General features: G+C 38.7%; 2 long non-coding RNA genes across 3 annotated transcripts in view; one reads left to right on the top strand and one right to left on the bottom strand.

Moving 5' to 3' along the window:
- LOC144304131 (uncharacterized) overlaps nt 1-27,165 on the bottom strand; it is a 138,936-nt gene that overhangs the window by 70,107 nt on the left and 41,664 nt on the right. For both annotated transcript variants that reach the window (XR_013371096.1, XR_013371097.1), the window contains exon 3: nt 18,536-18,627. This is a non-coding gene — a long non-coding RNA (uncharacterized LOC144304131). The remainder of the gene's footprint in view (nt 1-18,535; nt 18,628-27,165) is intronic.
- The window catches only part of LOC144304132 (uncharacterized), a 72,080-nt gene continuing 58,564 nt past the window's right edge, over nt 13,650-27,165 (top strand). Inside the window, exon 1 of the long non-coding RNA XR_013371098.1 lies at nt 13,650-13,752. This is a non-coding gene — a long non-coding RNA (uncharacterized LOC144304132). The remainder of the gene's footprint in view (nt 13,753-27,165) is intronic.

Genomic DNA, 27,165 nt, shown 5'->3' with positions numbered 1-27,165 from the left:
GCATAACACCCAGTGCTCATCCCATCAAGTGCCCCCCTCAGTGCCCATCACCCAGTCACCCCAACCCCCTGCCCACCTCCCTTTCCACCACCCCTTGTTCATTTCCCAGAGTTAGGTGTCTCTCATGTTCTGTCACCCTCATTAATGTCTTATAGTACAGAGTATTGGTCTTTCATCTCATTGGTTAAACTTATTCTTAGGTATTTTCTTCTTTGTGATGCAACTGTAAATGGGATTGTTTTCTTAGTCCCTCTTTGTGGTAGTTTGTTATTATCCTTTTGTAGTAGTCTCTTATAAACTTTGTGTTTCTGTGATGTTGGTTGTAATTTCCCTTCTTTCATTTCTGATTTTATTTTTTTAAGCCCTCACTCTTTTCTCTCAATGATTCTGGCTAAAGTTATGTTTGTTTGTTTGTTTCAATTTTACTTATCTTTTCAGAGGCAGTTCTTAGTGTCATTGATCTTTTCTTTCTTTAGTCTCTATTTATTCACTCTAATATTTATTATTTCCTTACTTCTACTAACTTTGGGCTTTGTTTGCCCTTCTTTTTCTAGTTCCTTTAGGTGTGTAAGGTTAGGTTGAGATTCTTGAGATTTTCCTTATTTCTTGAGGTAGGTCTGTATTATTGTAAAATTTCCTCTTCTTTTAAAAAATATTTTATTTATTTATTCATGAGAGACACACAGAGAGAAGCAGAGACCATAGGCAGAGGGAGAAGCAGACTTCCAGTGGGGATCCTGATGCAGAACTCGATCCCAGGACCCGGGATCACAACCTAAGCCAAAGGCAGACGCTCAACCACTGAGCCATCCAGGCATCCCATAAACTTTCCTCTTAGAACTACTTTTCCTGCATCCCCCAAATTTTGGATAATTGTGTTTCCATTTTCATTTGTCTTAAGAAGGTATTTTTAAAATTTCCTCTTTGATTTCTTGGTTGATCCATTGGTTGTTTAATAGCATGTTGTTTAGCTTCTATGTATTTGAGTTTTTCCACTTTTCTTCCTGTAATTGATTTGTAGTTTTATACTGTTGTCAAAATAGTTGCTTGATATGATTTCAATCTTCTTAAGTTTATAAAGATATGTGATATAACCTGGAGGATGTTCAATGTGCACTTGAAAAGAACATACATTCTATTATTTTTGGTTGTAATGTTCTATACATATCTGTTAAGACCATGTAGTCTAATGTTTTGTTCAAAGCCATTGTTTCTTTATTAAACTTACTTTTTAAAAAATTTTGTTTAAATTCAATTTAGTTAACATATAGTATATTATTAGTTTCAGGGGTAGAATTCAGTGATTCATTAGTTGCATATAACACCCAGTGCTCATTACATCAAGTTCCCTCCTTAATGCCCATCATCCTGTTACCAGATGCCCCCCCACTCCGCTCCCCTCCAGCAACCCTCAGTTTCTGTTTGAATGATCTATTCATTGATGTAAATACAGTGTTAAATTCTGCTATGATTGTTGTATTACTGTCAATTTCTCCCTTTATATCTATTAATGTATGCTTTATATATTTAGGTGCTCCTGTGTTGGGTACAGAGATATTTTCAATTGTTATATCCTTTTATTAGATTGGCCCCTTTATCACTGTGTATGCCCTTCTTTGTTTAATTACAGTCTTTTCTTAAAAGTCTATTTTGTCTGAATAAGTATTGCCACTCCAGCTTAATGTTTGCTTCCATTTGTATAGGATATCTTTTTCCATCCTTTCACTTTTAGCCTGTGTCTTTATATCTAAAGTGAGTGTCATGTAGGCATCATATAGATATGTCATTTTTTAATACAGTCGCTCGATGTCTTTTGATTGGAATATTTAGTCTTTTTAGAGTAATTATTGATAGATATATACTTATTGCCACTTTGTTACTTGTCTCCTGGCTATTTTTGAAGTTCTTCTCTCTGCCTTTCTTCTTTCACTCTCTTCCCTTGTGATTTGATGATTTTATTTTGTATAATGTTTGGATTCCTTTATCATTTTTTTGAGTGTCTATTACAGGGTTTTGGTTATGATGAGGTCTATATATTATCCTATAGAAATATAGCAGTCTTCCTCTTCCGCCTGTACCTCATTCCAGTTAGTTTTAGCAATCACATTGTTCCAGCATGCCAGGGGCTATTATTACATTACATACTCATGACCACACAGCTAGTGAGCAATTTAACTTCATAATCCATCCTTAAAGCACACTTTCTTTACCAACTTTGGTCTTATTTTGAGTTCCCTAGAGACAGGCCCAAGATGGGGATTCTTTTTTTTTTTTTTTCTTTTTTCCCCAAAGATTTTATTTATTCATTATATATATATATTTTAATACACATATATATTAATATATATACATATATATGTGTGTGTATATATATATATATATATATATAGAGAGAGAGAGAGAGAGAGAGAGAGAAGCAGAGACATAGGCAGAGGGAGAAGCAGGCTCCATGCAGGGAGCCCAACATGGGACTCGATCCCGGGACCCCAGGATCACGCCCTGGGCCAAAAGCAGGTGCTGAACCACTGAGCCACCCAGGGATCCCCCCAAAATGGGGATTCTTAAGCGGTTAATTAGGTGAGTATTCTTAGGAAAAAGAAAACAAGGGAAGCAGAATAGAGCAGATGAAAAAGTTAAGCAAGAATGTACTCAGTGGAGTCTCACTTTAGTCTGATTCCATAATTCTAAAACATAAATTGTACTATAAAATACTTGCACCTTAAAGCAAGGGGGCTTGCCCCTTATGCCCTGAACAGGCCATTGGCCGAGGTCTGGCCCAGGTGAGCAGGTGAGGGAGAAGAAGTGTAGTGGTGAAGCCTTCCATAGGTTTCTGTTTTCCCAGAGCTAATGCTCTGGAGAAGGAGCAGCTGTGAATGGTTACTGGATAATACTCAGAACATCTGTGGCATTACTACCCCAGATGGTAAAAGGGATCTGAGTGGAACACCAACAGCATTAAGAATATCTCTTAGAAAGCATTGTAGTCTGAAATGCTTTGAAACTAGAACTCAATCACAAGAAGAAATTTGTAAAGAACTCAAACAAATGGAAGTTAAAGAGCATCCTACTAAAAGATGAATAGGTCAAACAGGAAATTAGAGAAAAATTAAAAAGTTTCATGGAAACTAATGAAAATGAAAATACAGCCATTCAAAATCATTGGGATACAGCAAAAATGGTCCTTAGAGGAAAATATATCGCAATACAAGCATCCCTCAAAAAGTTGGAAAAATCTCAAATACATAGCTAACCTCACACCTAAAGGAACTAGACAAAGAATAAATAAAACCTACGCCAAGCAGAAGAAGGGAGATAACAAAGATTCGAGCAGAACTCAATGAAATAGAGACTACAGGAACTGTAGAATGGATCAACAAAACCAGGAGTTGGTTCTTTGAAAGAATTATAAGATAGATAAACCCCTAGCAAGCCTTATTAAAAAGAAAAGAGACTCAATAAAATCACAAACAAAAGAAATCACAACCAATACCAAGGAAATACAAAGAATTTTTAAAACATCTTATGAGCAACTATATGCCAACAAATTATCAATCTGGAAGAAATGGATGCATTTCTGGAAACCTACAAATTGCCAAAACTGAAACAGGCCAATAGAAAACCTGAACAGGCAAATAACCAGTGAGGAAATTGAAGCAGTAATCAAAAGCCTTCTAAGGAACAAAAGTCCAGGGCCAGATGGCTTCCCAGGGGAATTCTACCAAACGTTTAAAGTAGAAATAATACCAATTCTACTAAAGCTGTTGTGAAGGATAGAAATGGAGGGAATACTTCCAAATTTATTCTACGAGGTCAAAATTACCTTGAACCCAAAACCAGACTAAGACCCCACCAAAAAGGAGAATTATAGACCAATATCCCTGATGAACATGGATGCAAAAATTCTCACCAAGTTGCTAGTCAATAGGATCCAACAGTACATTAAGAAGATTATTCACCATGACCAAGTGGGATTTATCCCTGGGATGCAAGGGTGGTTCAACACTCATAAAACAATCAATGTGATAGATCACACCAACAAGAGAAGAAAACAAGACCACATGATCCTCTCAGCAGATGCTGAGAAAGCATTTGACAAAATACAGCATCCATTCCTGATCAAAACTCTTCACAGTGTAGGGATAGAGGGCACATTACTCAATATCTTAAAAGCCATTTATGAAAAGCCCACAGCGAATATCATTCTCAATGGGGAAACACTGGGAGCCTTTCCCCTAAGATCAGGAACATGACAGGGATGTCCACTCTCAACACTGTTATTCAACATAGTGCTAGAAGTCCTAGCCTCAGCAATCAGACAATAGAAAGAAAAGGCATTCAAATTGGTAAAGAAGTCAAACTCTCCCTCTCCTCAGATGACGTGAAACTGTACATAGAAAACCCAAAAGACTCGACCCCAAGATTGCTAGAACTCATACAGCAATTTGGCAATGTGGCAGGATACAAAATCAATGCCCAGAAATCAGTGTCATTTCCATACACTAACAATGAGACTGATAAAGAGAAATTAAAGTCAATCCCATTTTACAATTGCACCCAAAACCATAAAATACCTAAAATAAACCTAACCCGAATAGGTAAATGATCTATACTCTACAAATTACAGAACACTTCTGAAAGAAATTGAGGAAGATGTAAAGAGACGGGAAAATAGTCCATGCTCATGGATTGGAAGAATAAATATTGTGAAAATGTCTATGCTACTCAGGGCAATCTACACGTTTAATGCAATCCCTATCAAAATACCGTGGAATTTCTTCACAGTTGGAACAAATAATCTTAAGATTTCTATGGAATCAGAAAAGACCCCAAATAACTAGAGGAATGTTGAAAAAGAAAACCAGAGCTGGGGGCATCACAATGCCAGATTTCAAGCTGTGTTACAAAGCTGTGATCATCAAGACAGTGTGGTACTGGCACAAAAACAGACACACAGATCAATGGAACAGAATAGAGAACCCAGAAATAGGCCCTCAACTCTATGGTCATCTCATCTTCAACAAAGCAGGAAAGACTGTCCACTGGAAAAAAAGACAGTCTCTTCAATAAATGGTATGGGGAAAAGTGGACAGCCATGGGCAGAAGAATAAAACTGGACCATTTCCTTACACCAGACACAAAGATAAACTCAAAATGGATGAAATATCTAAACATGAGACAAGGATCCATCAAATCCTAGAGGAGAACATAGGCAACAACCTTCTGAACTTGGCCACAGCAACTTCCTGCAAGACACATCTATTAAGGCAAGGGAAACAAAAGTAAAAATGAACTATTGAGACTTAATCAGGATAAAAACTTCTGGACAGCAAATAAAACAATCAACAAAACTAAAAGACAACCTACAGAATGGGAGTAGATATTTGCAAATGACACATCAGATAAAGGGCTAGTATCCAAGATCTTTTTTTTTTTTTTTTTTAGTATCCAAGATCTATAAAGAACTTATCAAACTCAATACCCAAGAAACCAACAATCCAATCATGAAATGGGCAAAAGACATGAACAGACATTTCTCCAAAGAAGACAGACATGGCCAACAAGCACATGAGAAATGCTTTACGTCACTTGCCATCAGGGAAATACAAATCAAAACCACAATGAGATACCACCTCACACCAGTCAGAATGGCAAAAATTAGCAAGACAGCAAACCATAAATGTTGGAGAGGATGTGGGTGAAAGGGTAACCCTCTTGCATTGTTGGTGATAATGCAAGTTGGTACAGCCACTCTGGAAAACAGTGTGGAGGTTCTCCAATAAGTTAAAAGTATAGCTACCCTATGACCCAGGAATTGCATTACTGGGTATTTACCCCAAAGACACTGATGTAGTGAAACAATGGGACACTCGAACCCCAATATTTATAGCAACAATGTCGACAATAGCCAAACCATGGAAGAAGCCTCGATGTCCTGTGACAGATGAATGGATAAAGAAGATATGGTATACATATATATATATACACATATATATATTGTGACTTCCTGAGACCCTATGTCCCCCTGGATTTGCCTTAACTTCCTAAATAGGTATGCGTGTTCTGTTCATGCAGGAAGCTCTTTGCAATAGTGAGCATTGTCTCCTCACCTTGACTTTTGTTAATCTAACAGATGCATGGTCCTGTCTTGGAATATTGCAAAGCATCTCCAACTCCATAGCAGCTCAGTAATCAAGGGGTAAAGACATGTTCAAGACAGAAGGAAGTCCAGATAGACTTAGTCCCTCCCCACTACCATGCTAGTTGAGTATTTTGGGGAACCATGGCCTTGGGACACAGGTGACCTGGGATGGTCTGGGCAAGCTCCCAGAATCTCAAGAGCCCTATGGTGGAACAGCTGAGGGAGGAGGTGGACGAGATGCCAAAAGTACAGCTCCTTCCCCAACCCCCAACCCAGGCCCTAAGAGGCAGGGTGCCCCTTGTGGAGGATACCTCAAGCATGACCTCCTGATGTTTTTCCATCCATGAACAAGCCCCTCATCCAGTGACTGTTCCCCGTGTCCCTGCCTTACTTTGTCAGTTTGGTTCCCAGCTAGAGTGATTCCATACTTTTTTTTATTCCATCTGGCCTGAGGACAGTTTAATATATATATATATATATATATATATATATATATATATATATATAATGGAATATTAGTCTGCAGAAAGGATGAATTCCTACTACCATTTGGGTCAACATAGATAGAACTGGAGGGTGTTATGCTGAGTGAAGTAAGTCAATCAGAGAAAGACAGTCATCATATGGTTTCACTCATATTTGGAATATAAGAAATAGTGAAAGGGACTATAGGGAAGGGGGCAAACTGAGGGGGAAAATAGAGAGGAAGACAAACCATAAGAGACTCCTAACTCTGGAAAACAAACAAAGGGTTGCAGAATGGGAGGATGGGGTAACTGGGTGATGGTTATTAAGGAGGGCACATGATGGGTATAACACTGAATGTTATATGTCGACAAATATAAAAAATATATATAAAAATATATAAATATAAAAAACCCCCACAAAACATTTTTAAATTTTAAGAATATTGAAATAATATCAGGTATAGTGAGATGAACTAGAAATCAATTTCTATTACAAGAAGAACACTGAAAACTTCACAAATATGTGGAAATTAAACTATATACTACTAAACAACAATTGAATCAAAGAAGAAATTAAAAGAATTTACAGATGTCCTGGCATTTCACTGCATCTGTATCTTTGGGATAAATACCCAGTAGTGCAATTGCTGGATCATAGGGTGGCTCTATTTTTAACTCTTTGAGGAATCTTCACACTGTTTTCCAGAGTGGCTATACCATCTGCACCCCGATGTCTCTAGCAGCAATGTCCACAATAGCGAAACTGTGGAAGGAGCCTCGGTGTCCATCGGCAGATGAATGGATAAAGAAGATGTGGTCTATGTATACAATGGAATAATACTCAGCCATCAGAAAGGACCAATATCCACCATTTGCTTCTACATGGATGGAACTGGAGGGTATTATGCTGGGTGAAGTAAGTCAATCGGAGAAGGACAACTATTATATGGTTTCACTCATACAGGGAATATAAGAAATAGTGAAAGGGATTATAGGGGAAAGGAGGGAAAATGAGTGGAAAAACCTAGAGCAGGTGACAAAACATTAGAGACTCCTAATTCTGGGAAATGAACAAAGGGTAGTGGAAGGGGAAGTGGGCAGGGGGATGGGGTGACTGGGTGATGGGCACTGAAGAGGGCACTTGAGAGGATGAGCACTGAGTGTTATAGTATATGCTAGGAAATCAAACTTCAATATATATATATTGCAAATATGCAAAGTCGCATTCAAAAAATAAAAAAGTAAATTGAAATAACAAAAAAATGAATTTACAAAAACACTATCTTCATGCAAATGAAAACGGAAATACAATATTCCATAACTTAAGGGATACAGCAAAAGCAGTTTAAGAGGGAAATTCACAGTGGATAAATGACTATGTTAAGAAACAAAGGAGCTCTCATATAAACAACCTATCTAATCTCAACGACTAGAAAAAGTACAAACTAAGCCTGAAGTTAGTAAAAGAAAGGCAAAAACAAATGAAGTAGAGATATGAAGGACAAATGAAAAGACCGTTGAAACTAAAGGTTTTTTTCAAAAAGCTAAGCAAAATAGACACATTTAGCTAGACTTACCAGAAAAAAAGACCAATAACTAGTAAGGAGAATGAATCCATAATCAAAAATATTCCAACAAAGAAAAGTCCAGGAACAGATGGCTTTACTAGGGAATTCTACAAAATAATCAAAGAAGTATTATCAATTCTTCTCAAACTATCACAAAACAAAGAGACCAAACACTTCCAAACTCATTTATAAGGCCAACATTACCCTGATAGCAAAACCAGACAAGAGCACTGCTCAAAAAGAAAATTATAAGCCAATATCCCTGATAAATGTAGAAGCAAATTTTTTCACAGAATGTTAGCTGAAAGTTTGGCACTGATTTCACAAAAGGCCTGTTTTTAAAGAGCAATTAGTGCTACCCCAGTTGGAAATGGCTGAAAGAAGTATTATAGAATAGAAGCTGCAGGGCTTCTGTGCAGGAGGAAAATGTCTAGGAAAAGGAGGCCCTTGGGGACATGGTGGGGGGTATTTAGGCCTTTAAAACATTAAAAAAAAAGTTTTTTTTAATTAAATGTGCAACAATTAAATGGAAAAGTCCTGCAAATAAGAGAAGAGTGGGCCAGATTCTGGTACATCTTTACAAACAGGCCACCTAAAGCAGGACTCTAACATGAAGGAGCAAGAACTATCTCCCATTTGTCTGTTTTGGGCAGTTACTCCCTGTGTCAGTTCAGGTCCTTTAAGAGTCAAATATCAGGAAGGATTAGACATGCAAGATATGGGGGAGAGGCCTGTATAAAGGAGAAAGGAGCAGAAGAAGGCAGGAAGAGTTTTCGGACCACAGTGCAAATCTGACATCTGTGAAAGGAGAATGAGAAAGAAGGGCTGATTAGAAAGAGCTCACCCTGCAGTGCAATTTTTATAAAGTTGTGACCAGGAATCTGGGGGTCCTTATGCCAAAGTTGCCTCTTAGATGAAAACTGCATCTGACAGGACTCACTTGCCTAGAACTAATATGTTCAGTCATTGGCTAGGATAACCCCAGTCCCATTGGCCTCTGAATCAGTGCCACAGTGGAGCCAAAAGTTAGCAGCTGAGGTTGCCAGTCAATATGTTCCCTGCAGCTGCTTTCTTGATGAAACATCTGAGCAGGGTGTCTCCGTGTCCACGTCCTTCTCCTTGCTTAGACACAACTCAAGTGACCTCACAATGGAGCTGGAGCTTACTTTAGGTGAGTGAAGGGGTTTAAATGAAAAGAAATTAGTGTTTCCCCATTGAGAATGATATTCGCTGTGGGCTTTTCATAAATGGCTTTTAAGATATTGAGTAATGTGCCCTCTATCCCTACACTGTGAAGAGTTTTGATCAGGAATGGATGCTGTATTTTGTCAAATGCTTTCTCAGCATCTACTGAGAGGATCATGTGGTCTTGTTTTCTTCTCTTGTTGGTGTGATCTATCACATTGATTGTTTTATGAGTGTTGAACCACCCTTGCATCCCAGGGATAAATCCCACTTGGTCATGGTGAATAATCTTCTTTTTTTTTTTTTTTTTTATGATAGTCACAGAGAGAGAGAGAGAGGCAGAGACACAGGCAGAGGGAGAAGCAGGCTCCATGCACCGGGAGCCCGACGTGGGATTCGATCCCGGGTCTCCAGGATCGCGCCCTGGGCCAAAGACAGGCGCTAAACCGCTGCGCCACCCAGGGATCCCGTGAATAATCTTCTTAATGTATTGTTGGATCCTATTGACTAGCAACTTGGTGAGAATTTTTGCATCCATGTTCATCAGGGATATTGGTCTATAATTCTCCTTTTTGGTGGGGTCTTAGTCTGGTTTGGGGTTCAAGGTAATTTTGACCTCGTAGAATAAATTTGGAAGTATTCCCTCCATTTCTATCCTTCACAACAGCTTTAGTAGAATTGGTATTATTTCTACTTTAAACGTTTGGTAGAATTCCCCTGGGAAGCCATCTGGCCCTGGACTTTTGTTCCTTAGAAGGCTTTTGATTACTGCTTCAATTTCCTCACTGGTTATTTGCCTGTTCAGGTTTTCTATTGGCCTGTTTCAGTTTTGGCAATTTGTAGGTTTCCAGAAATGCATCCATTTCTTCCAGATTGCATAATTTGTTGGCATATAGTTGCTCATAAGATGTTTTAAAAATTCTTTGTATTTCCTTGGTATTGGTTGTGATTTCTTTTGTTTGTGATTTTATTGAGTCTCTTTTCTTTTTAATAAGGCTTGCTAGGGGTTTATCTATCTTATAATTCTTTCAAAGAACCAACTCCTGGTTTTGTTGATCCATTCTACAGTTCCTGTAGTCTCTATTTCATTGAGTTCTGCTCGAATCTTTGTTATCTCTCTTCTTCTGCTTGGCATAGACTTTATTTGCTGTTCTTTCTCTATTTCCTTTAGGTGCGAGGTTAGCTTGTGTATTTGAGATTTTTCCAATTTTTTGAGGGATGCTTGTATTGCAATATATTTCCTCTAAGAACTGCTTTTGCTGTATCCCAAAGATTTCGAATACTTGTACTTTCATTTTCATTTGTTTCTATGAATCTTTTTAATTCTTCTCTAATTTCCTGGTTGACCCATTCATCTTTTAGTAGGATGCTCTTTAACCTCAATATGTTTGAATTCCTTCCAAATTTCTTCATGATTGAGTTCTACTTTCAAATTACTGTGGTCTGAAAATATGCAGGGGATAATCCTAATCTTTTGGTATCAGTTGAGACCTGATTTGTGACCCAGTATGTAGCCTATTCTGGAGAAAGTTCCATACGCAGTTGTGAAGAATGTGTATTTAGTTGCATTAGGATGGAATGTTCTATATATATCTGTGAAATCCATCTGGTCCAGTGTGTTATTCAAGGCCCTTGTTTCTTTGGTGATGTTCTGCTTAGAAGTCTGTCCTTTGCTAAGAGCACTGTGTTGGAGTCTCCTATTATTAATGTATTATTGTCTATGTATCTCTTCACTTTTATTAATTGGTATACTTGGCTGCTCCCACATTAGGGGCATAAATATTCATAATTGTTAGGTCTTCTTGTTGGATGGGCCCTTTAAGTATGAAATAGTGTTCCTCTTCATCTCTTATTACAGTATTTGGTGTAAACTCTCATTTATCTGATATGAGGATTGCCACCTTAGCTTTCTTTTGAGGACTCTTTGAATGGCAAATGGTTCTCCACCACTTCATTTTCAGGCTGGAGATGTCCTTAGGTCTAAAATGAGTCTCTTCTAGATAGCATATAGATGGGTCTTGCTTTTTTATCCAGTCCAATACCCTGCATCTTTTGATAGGATCATTCACGTTCGGAGTAACTATTGAAACATATGAATTTAGTGTCATTTTAATAAAATATTATTTTAAATAAAATATTTTTAAAAATAAAGAATCTCTTATCTCAGGCTGCTTTTAGAATTTTCTCTTGATCTTTGAAATGTGCAAGCTTCACAATTAAATGTTGAAGTGTTGATCAGTTTTTGTTGATTTGGGGGGGTTCTTCTCTCTTGGATATGAATGCCTGTTTCTTTCCCCAGATTAAGGAAATTTTCAACAATGATTTGTTCAAATATACGTTGTGGTCCTCTCTATCTTTTGGAATCCCAATAAGACGAATATTATTCCTTCTCAAGCTATCATTTATTTCCTGAAGCTTCTGCTCGTGGATTCTTAGTTGTTTTTCTCTTTTTCCTTCAACTGTCTTCCTTCCCATCAACTTATCTTCTGTGTCACTCACTATCTCTTCTACCTCATTAACCCTAGCAGTTAGAGCATCCAGTTTAGACTTCATCTAAGTTAAAGTATTTTTAATTTATGCCTTATTAGATCTCAATTCTGTAGTATGAGAATCTCTAGAGTCTTTTATGCTTTTCTCCAGAGCCACCAGTAATTTTATCATTGTACTTCTGAATTGTATCTTTAACATAATACTTAAATCCTTATCTAGCAGGTCTGTGGCTGAGAGCAGTACTTCTAGTTCTTTCTTTTGTGGTGAATTCTTCTAGTCATTTTGTCCAGTGAAGAATGGCTTGTCAGAAGCAACCACTTTTCTCTCTGTAGCAGCCCAGCTGTTCTCTCTTTACATCTCAGGTTGAATTCATAGGTGTTCAGGATGTTTTGAAAGTTATCTAGGTAAGTTTGGGGGACCTGATGTATCGAGGATCCCTACTCATTTGCCATCTTGCCTCCCTCAACTCAGCCTTCTTAAATTTATTCAGACTTGTTTTGTGGCCTAACATATGATCTATCCTGAAGAATACTTCATATGTGCTTGAGAAGAACGTGTATTCTACTGTCTTTTTATTTATTTTATTTTTATTTATTTTATTTTTTTTTGCCTCTGATATCATCTTTATTTTTTAATATGTATATTTTTTATTGGACATCAATTTGCCAACATATAGTATAACACCCAGTGTTCAGACTGTCAAGTGCCCCCTCAGTGCCCATCACCCAGTCACGCCATCCCCCAGCCCACCTCCCTTTCCACTACCCCTTGTTAGTTTCCCAGAGTTAGGAGTCTCTCATGTTTTGTTACCCTCACTGATTTTTCCCACTCATTTTCTCTCCTTTTCCCTATAATCCCTTTCACTATTTCTTATATTCCCCGTAGGAGTGAAACCATATAATGATTGTCCTCCTTTGATTGACTTACTTCACTCAGCATAATACCCTCCAGTTCCATCCATGTCGAAGCAAATGGTGGTTATTCATCCTTTCTGATGGCTAAGTAATATTCCATTGTGTATATATAGATATATAGATATATATACCACATTTTCTTTATCTATTTATCTTTCGATGGACATTGAGGCTCCTTCCACAGTTTGGCTATTGTGGACATTGCTGCTATGAATACTGGGGTGCAGGTGTCCCAGTGTTTCACTGCTTCTGTATCTTTTGGGTAAATCTCCAGTAGTGCAATTGCTGGGTCGTAGGGTAGAAGTATTCTACTTTCAATATAATGTTCTACAAATATTTGTTAATGACATCTAGTTAACATGTCGTTTATGTCCAATGTTTCCTTCTTGATTTTCTGAATACTTTATGTGTTGTTGCAACCGGGACATTGACATGTCCTGCTATTAAAATATTACTGTCTATTTTTCCCTTTAGGATTGCTAATATTTCCTTATATATTTAGGTATTCCTATGTTGGGTGCATGAATATAAATTTTATATCCTTTTGTTGGATTGACTCTTTTATCATTATGTAATGACCTTCTCTTCTTACAGTCTTTATCATAACATCTATTTTATCTGACACAAGTATAGCTACCCCTGCTTCCTTTTGGTTTGCACTAGCATGGAATAGATTTTCCCATTCCTTAACTTTCAATCTTTGTGTATTCTTACATTTAAAGTGAGTCTGTTGTAGACAGCATAGTTGGATCTTTTTACTGTCAACTCAGCTGTTCTGTGTCTTTTCATTGGACAATTTATTCCTTTTACATTTAAAATACTGACAGGGGTGGGGCAAGATGGCAGAGGAGTAGGGTCCCCAACTCACCTGTCCCACCAACTTACCTAGATAACTTTCAAATCATCCTGAAAACCTACTAATTCGACCTGAGATTTAAAGGGAGAACAGCTGGAACGCTACGGAGAGAAGAGTTTGTGCTTCTAACAAGGTAGGAAGATGGAAAAAAAATAAAAAGAATCAAGTGAGGGAAGGGCCTCGTGAGGAGCCGGGCTAAGGCCAGGTGGCAAAAGCCTCCCGGGACAAACGGAGGTGGGGAGGGCACAGGACAGCGAGGATGCTCCTGCCGTCGGGCGTCCCCAAGCTTTGCCCCTCCTGAGGGGCAGCACAGCAGCCTGAGGATCAGCACAGCAGCCCCTCCCCAGAAGACCAGCTGGGAGGACAGGGGAAGAGCAAGTTCTGGACCAAGCAGCACTGGAAAGCTCCAGGGGAAGTCGAGGGATTTACGTATATAGAACCATAGGATACCCCTCCTTGGTTTTTTGTTTTGTTTTGTTTTGTTTTGTTTTGTTTTCTTCCTTTTTCCAATACAACTTGTTTTTAGCCACTCTGCACTGAGCAAAATGACTAGAAAGAAGTACATTTAAAATACTTATTGATTGGTATGGACTTACTATGGTCACTTTGTTAATTGTTTCCCGGTTATTTGTAATGCCCTTGGTTTTTTTGTTTGTTGTTTGTTTTGTCCCTTCCTTTGTAATTTGATGGTTTTCTGTAATACTTAAATTCCTTTCTCTTTATCTTTTGTTTATTTACTGTAGGTTTTTGCTTGTAGTTACCAAAGGTTTACATAAAATAAATTATACTTATAACAGTCTATTTTAAGCTGATAACAACTTAGATTCAAATACATTCTAAAGTAAAATATGAATAAAGTAAAATACATACTATTTTTATTTTCCTCCCCATCACTATATTTTATGTTTTTATGACATAATTTACTTATTTTTACCTTGAGCAATGTATTGTAGTTAAAGTCATTTTTACTTTTGTAAAATTACTTTTGTAAAGTTACTTTTGTGTTTTAATCTTTATGTTAAATCCATAGGTGATTTATCCTCACCATTACAATATTAAGAGTATTCTGAATTTAACTATGTGTTTACCTTTATCAGTGAGATTTATACTTTCATGGGTTTTCCTGTTATTAATAGTGTCCTTTCATTTTAATTCAAGAAGTCCTTTAATATTTCTTGTAAAGCTGGTTTAATGGTGATAAATTTTTTCAGTTTTTGCTTGTCTGGAAAACTCTCTCTCCTTCAATCCTGAAGGACAATTTTATCATGTAAAGTATTCTTGGTTTAGAACTTTTCTTTCCTATTAGCACTTTGAATATATCATGCCACTTTCTTCTGGCCTACAAAGTTTCTGTTGAAAGTTTGCTGATAGTCTTATCTGCTTATAGTCTTTCCTTGTATATAACAATTTTTTTTTCCTTCCTATTGTTAAGATTCTCTCCTTGACTTTACTTTCATCACTTTAATTCTATTTCTTGGTGTGGATCTCTTTGGCTTCATCTTTAAAAATTCTCTAGGCTTCCTGGATCTAGATGTCTATTTCCTTCCCCAGATTAGGGAAATTTAGCCATTTATCTTCAAGTAAGCTTTCTGCTCCTTTCTCTTTCTCCTGTAGGCCTCCTGTAATGTGAATGTTGGTCTGCTTAATCCCTTACACTGTCACTCTTATATTCCTTTTTCTTTTTGTTGTTCTGATTGGATGAATTCTTCTGTCCTGTTTTTGAGTATTCTGATCCTTTCTTCCATTTTATCTAGTTTGTTGTTGAACCCCTGTATTGAATTTTTCAGTTCAGTTATTGAATTCATCAGCTCTGTGATTTCTGTTTAGTACTTTCTTATATTTTTTATCTCTTTGTTGAAACTCTCCCTTTATTCATGTATTATCCTCTTCATGTTGGTATCTTTATGATTATTTTGAACTCTTTTTCAGGTAAATCACTTATCTCCATTTAATTAAGATCTATTCCTTGAGTTTGATCTTATTCTTCTGTTGGAGAATATTTCTCTGTTTCTTCCTTTCTCTTGACTCTTTATGTTGGTTTCTACAAATGAGGGAAAACAACTACTTCTCCCAGTCTTGAAAGAGTGGATTCATGCAGGAGTGCCTTTACAATGGCCTTAGATCTTGGTAATATTTCAAACCTTTGTGACTCCAAGCCATTTTCTTTGTCTTAGTGTCTCTCAGTAGCTGAGGGCATGCCAAGACATGTTGGTGTCCCAAAGGGGAGAATCTCATTCAGCACCTAGATGCTGGCTGATTGGAAACCAGACCCTAAGGCAGCAGCTACTAAAGTATGCAAGTATATCTCTTTCAGAGAAAGTCTGGGAGCTAGATGTTTCCGTCTGCTCCCTCTGCACTGAGTCCTGAAGAGATAGCTAGTTAAGAACTGATTCTTTACTTGCTACTGTTCTATGGCACCTCCAAATAGCCCTGTTGGCTACCAGAGCTATTGGTTCAAGGGGTGTATTCTTTGGGCAGCGGCCACAAAAGCTTGTTCTCCAGACATGTGCACAAGCTCCTTTCAGGAGGATACCAGTAACCCATAGCAAGATAGGGGGAGAATGTGGAGTTGGCTCCCAATAGCCCCTTTTATCTCTGGGAGAGGTAGCAGTCATTCCTAGTTGCATGCTAAATTAAGGGACTGATTCTTAGGCTTCAGCTTTTAAGATAAGCAAATAGATCTTTTTTTCAGTGAAGGACTTGAGATGGACATTTCTAACCTCTGCCTCTGTGCTGAGCCCTGGAAGAGCAGCCATGAGGAGCCTTTGAGAGCCTGTTAAGAACTATTTCTTCATTTTCTATAGTTTGATGGGTCCTATGAATACAAGCTCCATTGGCCTTCAGAGTCTGGTGTTTTGGGGGCCCATCCCTCAGGTGGAAGTTTAAAAGTTGGGGCACTACATGATGGGTCCCAATTTTTAAGTCCTCAGGAGCAGCTGGGAGTTGGGAGTTACTGTCTCATTTTATGATACCATGCCAGGGTGGGGTACCTGGTGAAAGTATATCTCGGCCTATACTTCCCATTTAAATGTAGTTTTTTTCTTGTATGCTTAATGTGTAGGAGTTGTTCAGCTAGTTTCTGGATTTCTTTTATGGGAAATTCTTCTGTGTATAGCTATAAATTCAGTGTGTCAATGGGAAGAGGTAAGTTCAGGAGCCTCCTATGTCACCATCTTAAACTGGAACACTCTGCATAGGATGCCAGTTCCTTAAGTAGTCTCCCTCAGCCTCTTAACCAGATTTGCCAGATAATCTTAAATCTCCCTTAAAATTTGGGCAAAAGTTACCTTTTTAAGGAATGAGAAAAGACCAATTCTAGAGGGCAGCAAAGACAGAATAGGAAACAGAATTCACTGGCTCCGACAAGATTGAAAAGAAAGATTAGAAAAAATACGAATTGAGGAATCCCAGCAAGATTCAAACAACATAAAGTTTGTAAAGCATATTACAGCTGAATTTTTCCATTCCTTCATGAATAGAAGAAAGTTAAAACATGAAATATAAGTTCTATGAGGTCAAAAATTCTCTTCACCTCTGGTCTCTTCTTTCACTACTGAATGGTAACTTACTGTGGTTTTATAGCTTATAATGTACTTTTCTCTCACTCAGTTTTTTGTCTTATAGGTATTTTTCTGAGTGACCCAAATCAGAACCTAGGGCCTGTGTCTTATTTTGGGTTTTCCTAAAAGCAGAGACTGAAATAAGGTCTTGGAATTTTCTCCTAAACTGCTTGCACCCAGGTAACAGGAGTGGAAAAAGGGAACCTTGAGATAAGAGAGGATAAGGGATAGGAGAAAAAGCTAAGGGAGATGAAGTATTGAAGTCTGCACTACAGCTTCCCATGTTTCTGGATGGATTTGTAGACTTCTCAGACTTGCCCCCAGGAACAAAAACTCTTCCAGGATGCACATACAAAGGTCTGGATTACTAAATGCCAAGCTCATCAGAAGAGGTCCAGGGGCACCTGAGTGGCTCAGTGGTTGAGCGTCTGCCTTTGGCTCAGGTAGTGATCCCGGGGTCCTGGGATTGAGTCCCGCATCAGGCTCCCTCTGCCTGTGTCTCTGCCTCTCTCTATGTGTCTCTTATGAATAAATATTTAAGAAAAAGAGAAGAGGTCCAATGTGAGCCTGGAGAACACACTAGTAGGAATGAGATCTAAATGTTCCCTATAGGTGTGAATGAAGCTATAGGTGGCTGAGAGGGGTATACCATGGCATTTGGAGAGTGCCATGGCCCATTTGAGCCAAATTCCAAGTATTCAAAATAAGTTATTCCTTTGGATTAGAGCCATTTTTAAACAAAACACAATGGTACACATAAGAGATGCCACACTGATCTGAATGTGTGCTTTTCCAAGGGCTTAAGGAATCAGAGGAGGTTCAACAGGTTGGCAAGTTAGGGAATATCTGAGAACAGGGTATCATGAAAGCAAAACACTAAATTCGAGACCCTTGATAACATGTTTACCCAGATCTGGCCCCATCACAGGGCTTTCCAAGGTTACCACCAGGATGCCCCTGAAAGACCCCTCTAGTCACTAATTCCATGACAACTGAAAAGTCCCTTATGGCCTTGGGGGCTGATTATTTTGTCCCAGAAACTGGCTCTCTACCTGCTGCTGGCTTTTCCCCCAGGGGTTTTTCTGTTTGTCTGTCATCCATGAGGCTTTGAAACACAAATATCTAAGAAAGCCAACGTTGGCCTTGCATTTTGACATTAGAAGAAAGCAGTGCCCACAGTGGGCATTGCAATATTTTGGCCAGACTTCAAAAATGATTCATGTCCTGCAGTTGGATGTTTGGAAAGATTCTTGGTACAGAACCACCATGATGGTGAGGGAGATGGAGCACCAATTTCTCTGGCCCCATCCCCCTGAGCAAGGTTTTATATGGATGTGATAGAGCAAGTCTGTTTACCTTGTTTCCCTGATCACCATCTTATCAGGAGTGCCCCAGAGGATTAACTAATGTTCAAAACTTCTACACCTTGATGTTTGAACCCATGGGACCTAAAAGAGAACATAGGTGCATTTTCTGTTTACATAAACTAGATTTTATCATGAACAAAGTTGACTAAATTAGGAGTCCTGGGATTCTGGGCCAAGTTATCTTGGGTGATTAATTAACTCATATGTTCCCTATATGAAGTTACCAATAATAGAACAGGCCCCAGTAAGTCAATGATTATATAATTATGGAATTACGTAAATTTTTTAATAAGTAGTCAACTATCTTAAATAAGAATTAGCATCAGTAACATATTAGTATGACCATAGGATAAAATAATTGGAACCCAAGGCCATAAAGTAGTAGTTTTTAATAAGTAAAAGTATATTTAATAAGTATTTAAAACCACTGTTTCATAAGTATAAAGCACTATTCCACTAGGTTATTTTCTTAGATATTTTAGCTTCCAGAGATCACTGAAGTTCACTGGTATATTTTAGAGGCAAAGTTGCTCTAAATTAACAGATTATTTTCTTTCTCTGGCACATAGTATCTCTTTTCTGATAAAAGCCCTATCCCCATCACCATCATTTCTATTCTAGTAGACTCTAAAGTGGTGCATACAAGTCGGGGGCTATCATTCCTCCAAGATAGCAGCCTCCAAAGAGGAGGGACCCACATAGGTGGGATCTTGAACCATTGTCAGGTACACCCCTCCCAAGGCAGCCAAAAGGAGTCAGGTGCCTTAACCAGAAAACAGAGATCAAAGAGAGGCAGGGACCATCTGTCTTGCTCACCTGCTGCCTGCTATGTTAGCTCAATACATGTTTGAAGTATTATTTGTTTAGTGAAGGAGAGTAGATCAACAGAGCCATAAGCACTAGTGCTTTGAAAGGCAATCTCCACAATTCTTCTGCCAACAGAACCAGTCTTTTTTCTCTGGTCTCTCTAGAATTGGTTCTCTTCTGAGACCTATAGCTGTTGGTTCAACTCTTGCTCTTCACTGGTTTGTCTTTGCTCTACTTTAGATGTTCAGCATCTCTTCTTCCTGGGGTTCTCTTTCTACTAATCAGCCTCTGATTAAGTCAGTTAGCTTAGCCATTTTCCTCCCAAGAACTATCTTTACACACGATTGTTGAACCCAAATGTCCCTCTAAGACTGCTTGAATCAGTCACTGCTGATATCTTCCCAGAAAGCACTCTCAGAAGCTATACAGTTGTAGCTCCATCTAGCCAAGGTGCCTCAAGGTTCAGTGAGTTATGGTACATGATTCAACACTGACATCTCCTGGTCAAAGCAATGAACTTGGCCCCAGGTGGTCCGTCCCATCTTATACAGCACAGAACTTAAAGAATTAACTGCTAGTACTGCCCTGTGGACTCATCTAAAGGTCACATTTCCCCCAGAGTCCACATGCATCTTCTCCACAGAGGGAAATCACTCTATATCCTGAACTTCATTATTTTGTCTTCAACCTAGCTGGTCAAATGAGTCATCTTTTTTTTTTTTTTTTGTAAATTTATTTTTTATTGGTGTTCAATTTGCCAACATATAGAGTAACACCCAGTGCTCATCCCATCAAGTGCCCCCCTCAGTGCTGGTCACCCAGTCACACCCACCCCCCACCCACCTCCCCTTCCCCCACCCCTAGTTCGTTTCCCAGAGTTAGGAGTCTCTCATGTTCTGTCTCCCTTTCTTTTTTTTTTTTTTTTTTTTTTTTTTAATTTTTATTTATTTATGATAGTCACACAGAGATAGAGAGAGAGAGGCAGAGACATAGGCAGAGGGAGAAGCAGGCTCCATGCACCGGGAGCCCGATGTGGGATTCGATCCCGGGTCTCCAGGATCGCGCCCTGGGCCAAAGGCAGGCGCCAAACCGCTGTGCCACCCAGGGATCCCTCTGTCTCCCTTTCTGATATTTCCCACTCATTTTTTCTCCTTTCCCCTTTATTCCCTGTCACTATTTCTTATATTCCCTGTATGAGTGAAACCATATAATAGTTGTCCTTCTCTGATTGACTTATTTCACTCAGCATAATACCCTCCAGTTCCATCCACGTCGAAGCAAATGGTGGGTATTTGTCATTTCTAATGGCTGAGGAATATTCCATTGTCAACTAATATTCGACAAAGCAGGAAAGACTATCCACTGGAAAAAAGACAGTCTCTTCAATAAATGGTGCTGGGAAAATTGGACATCCACATGCAGAAGAATGAAACTAGACCACTCTCTTGCACCATACACAAAGATAAACTCAAAATGGATGAAAGATCTAAATGTGAGACAAGATTCCATCAAAATCCTAGAGAAGAATACAGGCAACACCCTTTTTGAACTCAGCCACAGTAACTTCTTGCAAAACACATCCATGAAGGCAAGAGAAACAAAAGCAAAAATGAACTATTGGGACTTCATCAAGATAAGAAGTTTCTTCTGCACAGCAAAAGAAACAGTCAACAAAACTAAAAGACAACCTACAGAGTGGGAGAAGATATTTGCAAATGACATATCAGATAAAGGGCTAGTTTCCAAGATCTATAAAGAACTTCTTAAAATCAACACCAAAGAAACAGACAATCCAATCATGAAATGGGCAAAAGACATGAAGAGAAATCTCACAGAGGAAGACATAGACATGGCCAACATGCATATGAGAAAATGCTCTGCATCACTTGCCATCAGGGAAATACAAATCAAAACCACAATGAGATACCACCTCACACCAGTGAGAATGGGGAAAATTAACAAGACAGGAAACCACAAATGTTGGAGAGGATGTGGAGAAAGGGGAACCCTCTTACACTGTTGGTGGGAATGTGAACTGGCGCAGCCACTCTGGAATACTGTGTGGAGGTTCCTCAAAGAGTTAAAAATAGACCTGCCCTACGACCCAGCAATTGCACTGTTGGGGATTTACACCAAAGATACAGATGCAGGGAAACGCCGGGACACCTGCACCCCGATGTTTCTAGCAGCAATGGCCACAATAGCCAAACTGTGGAAGGAGTCTCGGTGTCCATCAAAAGATGAAGGGATGAAGAAGATGTGGTTTATGTATTCAAATGAGTCATCTAAAAGAGATCTTTAAAAGTACTGTCTTGATTTGAGATGCATACTTGTCTTTACATGGACTTCTTAAGCAGTTACCTAGTAACCAAACTAGATTGGGTTTCTAAAAAGTAGCTTTTGGAGTTAGATTTCTGATTAATTACTCCATAAAAGTCTCCTGTAAGCTTATCTGTTTGGTAGATAGATTCTAGCAGACATAAAGAGCCTACTTTCTCAAAAGAGAAACTGGCCAAATGATGTATTTAACATTTCTTTCAAAGCTGAGGGACCTTCCATTCTGTTCTTAAATCCTAAGCCAGTTGACCCTGTAGGTAGTATTCTCTCCCGTTCTTCATTCTCAGACCCCAATGGCACACAGAAACATCTTGGGTAGGGCTGGCTTTTGCCTGAAAAATTTGCCAGGACCTATAGAATCACCAGCTTTACTTTAGGAATTCCTTCAGGATGCCAAAAGGGAACAATCTCTGCTCCTCTGGCTAGAAGTACCCAGATAAGTATAGGTCCCCAAAACCAGGCAGGCCTTCAAGTGTTAAAAGAAGCTGTCAGAGGTGGGTTTCTAGAAGTGGGTAAAAAGGGCCTGCAGCCTAATGTCTAAATATGTAGAAACTTGGCTCCAGCTTATAACCAAGTATTCAGTAGACTTGGGACATTAAAAACAGCTTTGCCTGTGCGAACCTCCAAGGTTACCTCCAAACAAAAGAGAGCTGGAGATTCATCTGGATCAGAAGCCTTGGTTAAATTGCTTTATTACAATAATGTTGGATATTAACTTTAGTCCATGCTCGTTTGATTTTTTTAAAGTATTCAATTGGGTTTGAATTACAAACCAATTTTCTAAACCCTTAATAGAGATTAATTATAAATCATCTGCTACCTCTTTCCAAAAGACTGAGAGAAGTGATGTTTGTAAAAAGCTGATTTGAGGTCATGAAGCACATCCACATTCCATCCTCAGATTGAACAGGACCCTCACATATTTGGATAATATTTTTTTGGCCTCACACAATCACATTTGCTGTGCTATGTTTGGTGTTATGCTTTCAGCTTTTATCAAGGAATGCTATGGAAAAAAAAAAACAGGCTAATGAAATCTATTATTCTCTTTGTTCTAGGAACATGGGAGACATGGTCTACTACATCCTTCAGCTCTTGCTCTAGAAAGCCCCTCATGAAAATTTTCTGATGAAGTTGGCTGCTAGGAAAGGCTTTATATCCCTTGAGAAACAGCATAATTTTTTCTCAGTCAATAAGAGTATAGTAACTGTCTCTTCTGGTACTTTGCCTATCAGGAACTTAGAGCCATATTTAAAGGTCAGAGATTCAGGCTCCAGTGGGAGGACATAGCTCACCTACCACTGATGGAATTGTTTCCTAGATGGGAGTGGAGACCCCAGGCCCATAATGCTAAAACAACCTACCCAGAGCTGCCCAGAATGAAATCTCAGTCCATGGGACTTCTGAACTAAGTGCTCAGCATCAATTTTTTCTTTTCTTCTTTTTTGTTTTTGTTTTTTTTTTTGGATGAAGCTTTCTCTACCAGCTTCTGAAGTTACTAAACTTGCAGCTTCTACAGGATAATCCATTGAGGTCTCTAGCTTTTAGCTATTGTTACATTTCCTTTAAACTCCACAAGGCTGTTTTGTTTTGTTCTGTCAAATAGGGTTGAGAAGGGAGCACTGACTTCTAGCTATTTACATAGGTACAATTTCACATGTACCCTGGAATGACTGTTTCAGATTTTCCTACTCTAAGCTTCTCACTTGGCCATTGTAAGCTATTTCTTTCTGTTACTGATCCCAATGAGCTCATCACTTGTCACTCTGTCAAACACAGTTCTTTCTAGTGGTGACTCTCAAACTGATATCCTCCTCACAAATTCAGAAAGACAAAACTGTGATCACTATACCTCCAAAATGTCAGGATTGCCAGGGCTAGAATGTAGGCCTGCCCCCTTGAGTTTGGAGGCTCATCCTAGAAGCTGCTGTTCTGAATCCCAGCTTCTCAGAAAGGAGTGGTTTTATAATGCCATTGTTGCACAAAGAAGAGATTGGATGTTCCCTTTTACTCCTGTCTGTCTCCACATGGAGCTTAGCAGCAAAACTATGCCAAGCCTCCTCACTCTCCCTAGTCTGAAAATACCTGTTATTTCTTATCCTACAGTTAATATGGAAATATCTTTCCTCAATTTCTAGGACTCATGGTATGATCTCATAAGATTACTATAGTGTGGTCTTATGGTATTAGTAGTATTTTGGTGTATTTCCCCAAAACTGGGTCATTCCATATTGGCTATTGTCAGATTGTCATCCTATAAAGGGTCATGAGTTTTAACAGAACAGAACCCATTATATGTAAATATGTTCATATGTAAATCTAAGTTAATACTTTCTATAGTCAGTATATCATAATATCCAAATACCATGTGATTTTAAAGATGATTATACCAACTATGATTTATAACTTTGATTTCACTCATAATTTTTAAATGTGTACATTGACATAGTAAATAAATTCTAATACAAGAACAAACAGCATCAATTTCCTTCATAAACTTGACCACCGTGACCTGCCTCCATCAGAAGGTATCATTCTACATGTCCATACAATTTGATTAATGAGCTTCTATTAAAATCCTGTAAATTTATGATGAGATTTCTGGATTTTATGCAGTCAGGCCTAACTTTAATATCTTGGAATGAGATATTTCCTTAGCAGGAGTGACTAACATAATTATTGGCAACCAGCCTATAAAATCATGCAAATATTATTTATGAACTGGCCAGTTGTGTTAGCACCATCATTTAGGTATCCTTTGTGTTTTATAGCAATCTTCCATGTCAGGCTTTGGCATACATTTCCCAGAAAATTAAAATCTTTAACTTACCCTTAGGACTTAATAATCAAATAAACAATAATTATAAAATACATTTGATTCATAGAGTTCATTCAAAAGAAGAATGCTACTGAACTTTATCTGGAATCACTCTATCGTCTCAAATTATGTAACATAAAACAATAACTTGGAATGTAATTTTTATCAACATTTTGTTATTGCCTGATTAAGTACCAAACAAGCCACTAGATTTAAAGAGATGCCAGATGATTATTAAAAGCTATTCCCCATCACCTAATGAATTGACGACAAAGTTTATCTGCCCTCAAAATGTACCTGGGCATGGAATTGGAATCTCCCTAAAGCCAAATCAATAGTGGAGCTATCACTTTGTTACTACTATCATCTAGGACAAATAACCCTCAGTCTTTCTCACACTGGGCCCTCTGGCAGGATAAGCAGGGAAACAAAGTAGCTCAAGGACTCTGTGATGATTTTGCCAAACTTTTCTCAGAATTGCACCCAGTCTAAGAAGCTTCCATGCAACCTTACTTTTTTCCACCGGAGTTTAGACATACATTGCAGCCTGACAGCCTCATCTGACTTCCTTTCCATTTCATAGACATTTTTTCCTCATCTAGTCAGATTACCATGATATCATGGATATAATGGACCCATGTCACATTGCAGGACATCCTCATGGTTCGGGTCTCTGAACAAGATTGCCACTGTCTGGCTGCCATTCTGATCTTCCACTGATTATAATGATTGTGTCCACCTGGCTTCTGACTGGTTATGCATTGTCACCTGCCTCTACTGGCTCAGAATCTGAAATTCCCTTTGCTCTCAGAGGCTCCAGTTCTGCAATGGCAGCTCCTACTGTCAGCTCTGGCCTGGAGAAGATAGACACCACTTAAACTGCTTTGTGATGCTGATGCCCCTCTCATCAGCACATTACTCACTGCTTTGGTAGACAATGTCTCCTACGTGCCTTCCTGCAGAGCAGTTTAGGCCAGCTGGAGCCTTTCAAAAGATTGACATCCTTTTTGTTCCATTCCATCATTTAGTTAGAAAGTACCCTGATACTGCCTATGACCTAAAGAAAGACACAAGTGCCACAGCGATAAATGACCTCAAGGTCCAGACTACCTGCTTTGCTGCTTTGTCCTCCAGCCTTGCTCATGCTTGACCCTGGATGTACTATATTCCATACACCAAAGGATTATTGCTGGGACCACCCAATCTAATGATTTGTGGGTTCTGATTTAACCCACATCATGAAGGATTATGTTGGCCATGTAGTCACTTGGTGTACTATGTTCAGATGCTTTTTCTGCAGCAAGACCCAAAAGCAAGTCAGAAGCTGCTTTTCAAACAATGTTTTGTCCTTTCCCCTATAATCCCTTTCACTATTTTTATATTCTCCATATGAGTGAAACCATATAATGATCGTCCTTCTCCGATTGACTAATCCCCTCCAGTTCCATCCATGTTGAAGCAAATGGTGAGTATTCATCGTTTCTAATGGCTGAGAAAATGAGTGGGAAAAATCAGAGACGGTGACAGAACATGAGAGACTCCTAACTCTGGGAAATAAACAAGGGGTAGTGGAAGGGGAAGTGGGTGAGAGGATGGGGTGACTGGGTGACAGGCACTGAGGGGGGCATTTGACAGGATGAGCACTTGGGGTTATACTATATGTTGGCAAATTGAGTTCCAATAAAAAAATGTACAAAAAAAAAAAAAACCCAAACAATGTTTTGAAATTCTCTGCTACAAAAGATCTTGCTTCAGAACCCTAGCAGCCTGCACTGTGATTCTCCCATTGAGGCTTGCATAAATTCCACATGTCACCTTTCTCACCCAAAACACCTCCACAGTTCCTTTGCGGTAGAGTCCCTTTCCTCCATAATCAGCCTAGCACATCCCCAGCTGGGTTACGTTGTGACTGAAATCTAGTTATTGACTAAGTGTAGATATGGCGGCAGGGGTGGAGGGTTCTACATTGTCATGAACAAGGAGACCACTAATCTCCATCTTCACATGGCCTTTTCCTCTGTGCATCTGCATTGTCTTCTTATAAAGACAACACTTATTGAATTTAGGACTCACCCTAATATAATCTCATCTTTTTAATCCTTAAATAATTACATCTGCAAAAGTGCTTTTTCCAAATAAGGTCACATTGTGAGGTTCTAGATAGGCATGAATTTTAAGTGACATTATTGAATTCACTTCAGGGTCCTTATTGCCAGCTAACTGCTGACAATCCAGTTGCAGAGTCCCATCTTAGTACCAGGAATGACCCAGGAAAGTCAATGCTAACAGTTGCAAGTTGGGTTCCAGGAAGCCACCTCTGAGGCAATAATAGCATGTTAGGAGTTTATTAAATTTTTTTTTGAGTAAACTCTATGCCCAACATGGGGTTTGAACTCACAACTCTGAGATCAAGTGCCTCTATTAAATGTTTCTCTTAAATTGAACACGTATGCAAGGGTTGGATAGAAAGCAGAATTCAACAGAAGGGGGAGTTGACTATACCATACAGTTTAAACAGACCTTGCCAGATCCCATAGGAATCTCTGAAGCTGAGATGATCCCTTAGTATTCTGCATTGGGTTAAGAAAGCAGAAGCTTCTATGAACATTAGTTTCACTCATATGTGGAATATAAGAAATAGTGCAGGACCATAAGGG

This window comes from Canis aureus, chromosome 33 (assembly GCF_053574225.1).
Source record: "Canis aureus isolate CA01 chromosome 33, VMU_Caureus_v.1.0, whole genome shotgun sequence".
Taxonomy (NCBI): domain Eukaryota; kingdom Metazoa; phylum Chordata; class Mammalia; order Carnivora; family Canidae; genus Canis; species Canis aureus.
Note: the sequence above shows the minus strand (reverse complement) of the source record. Positions and strands in the feature narration are given on the sequence as shown.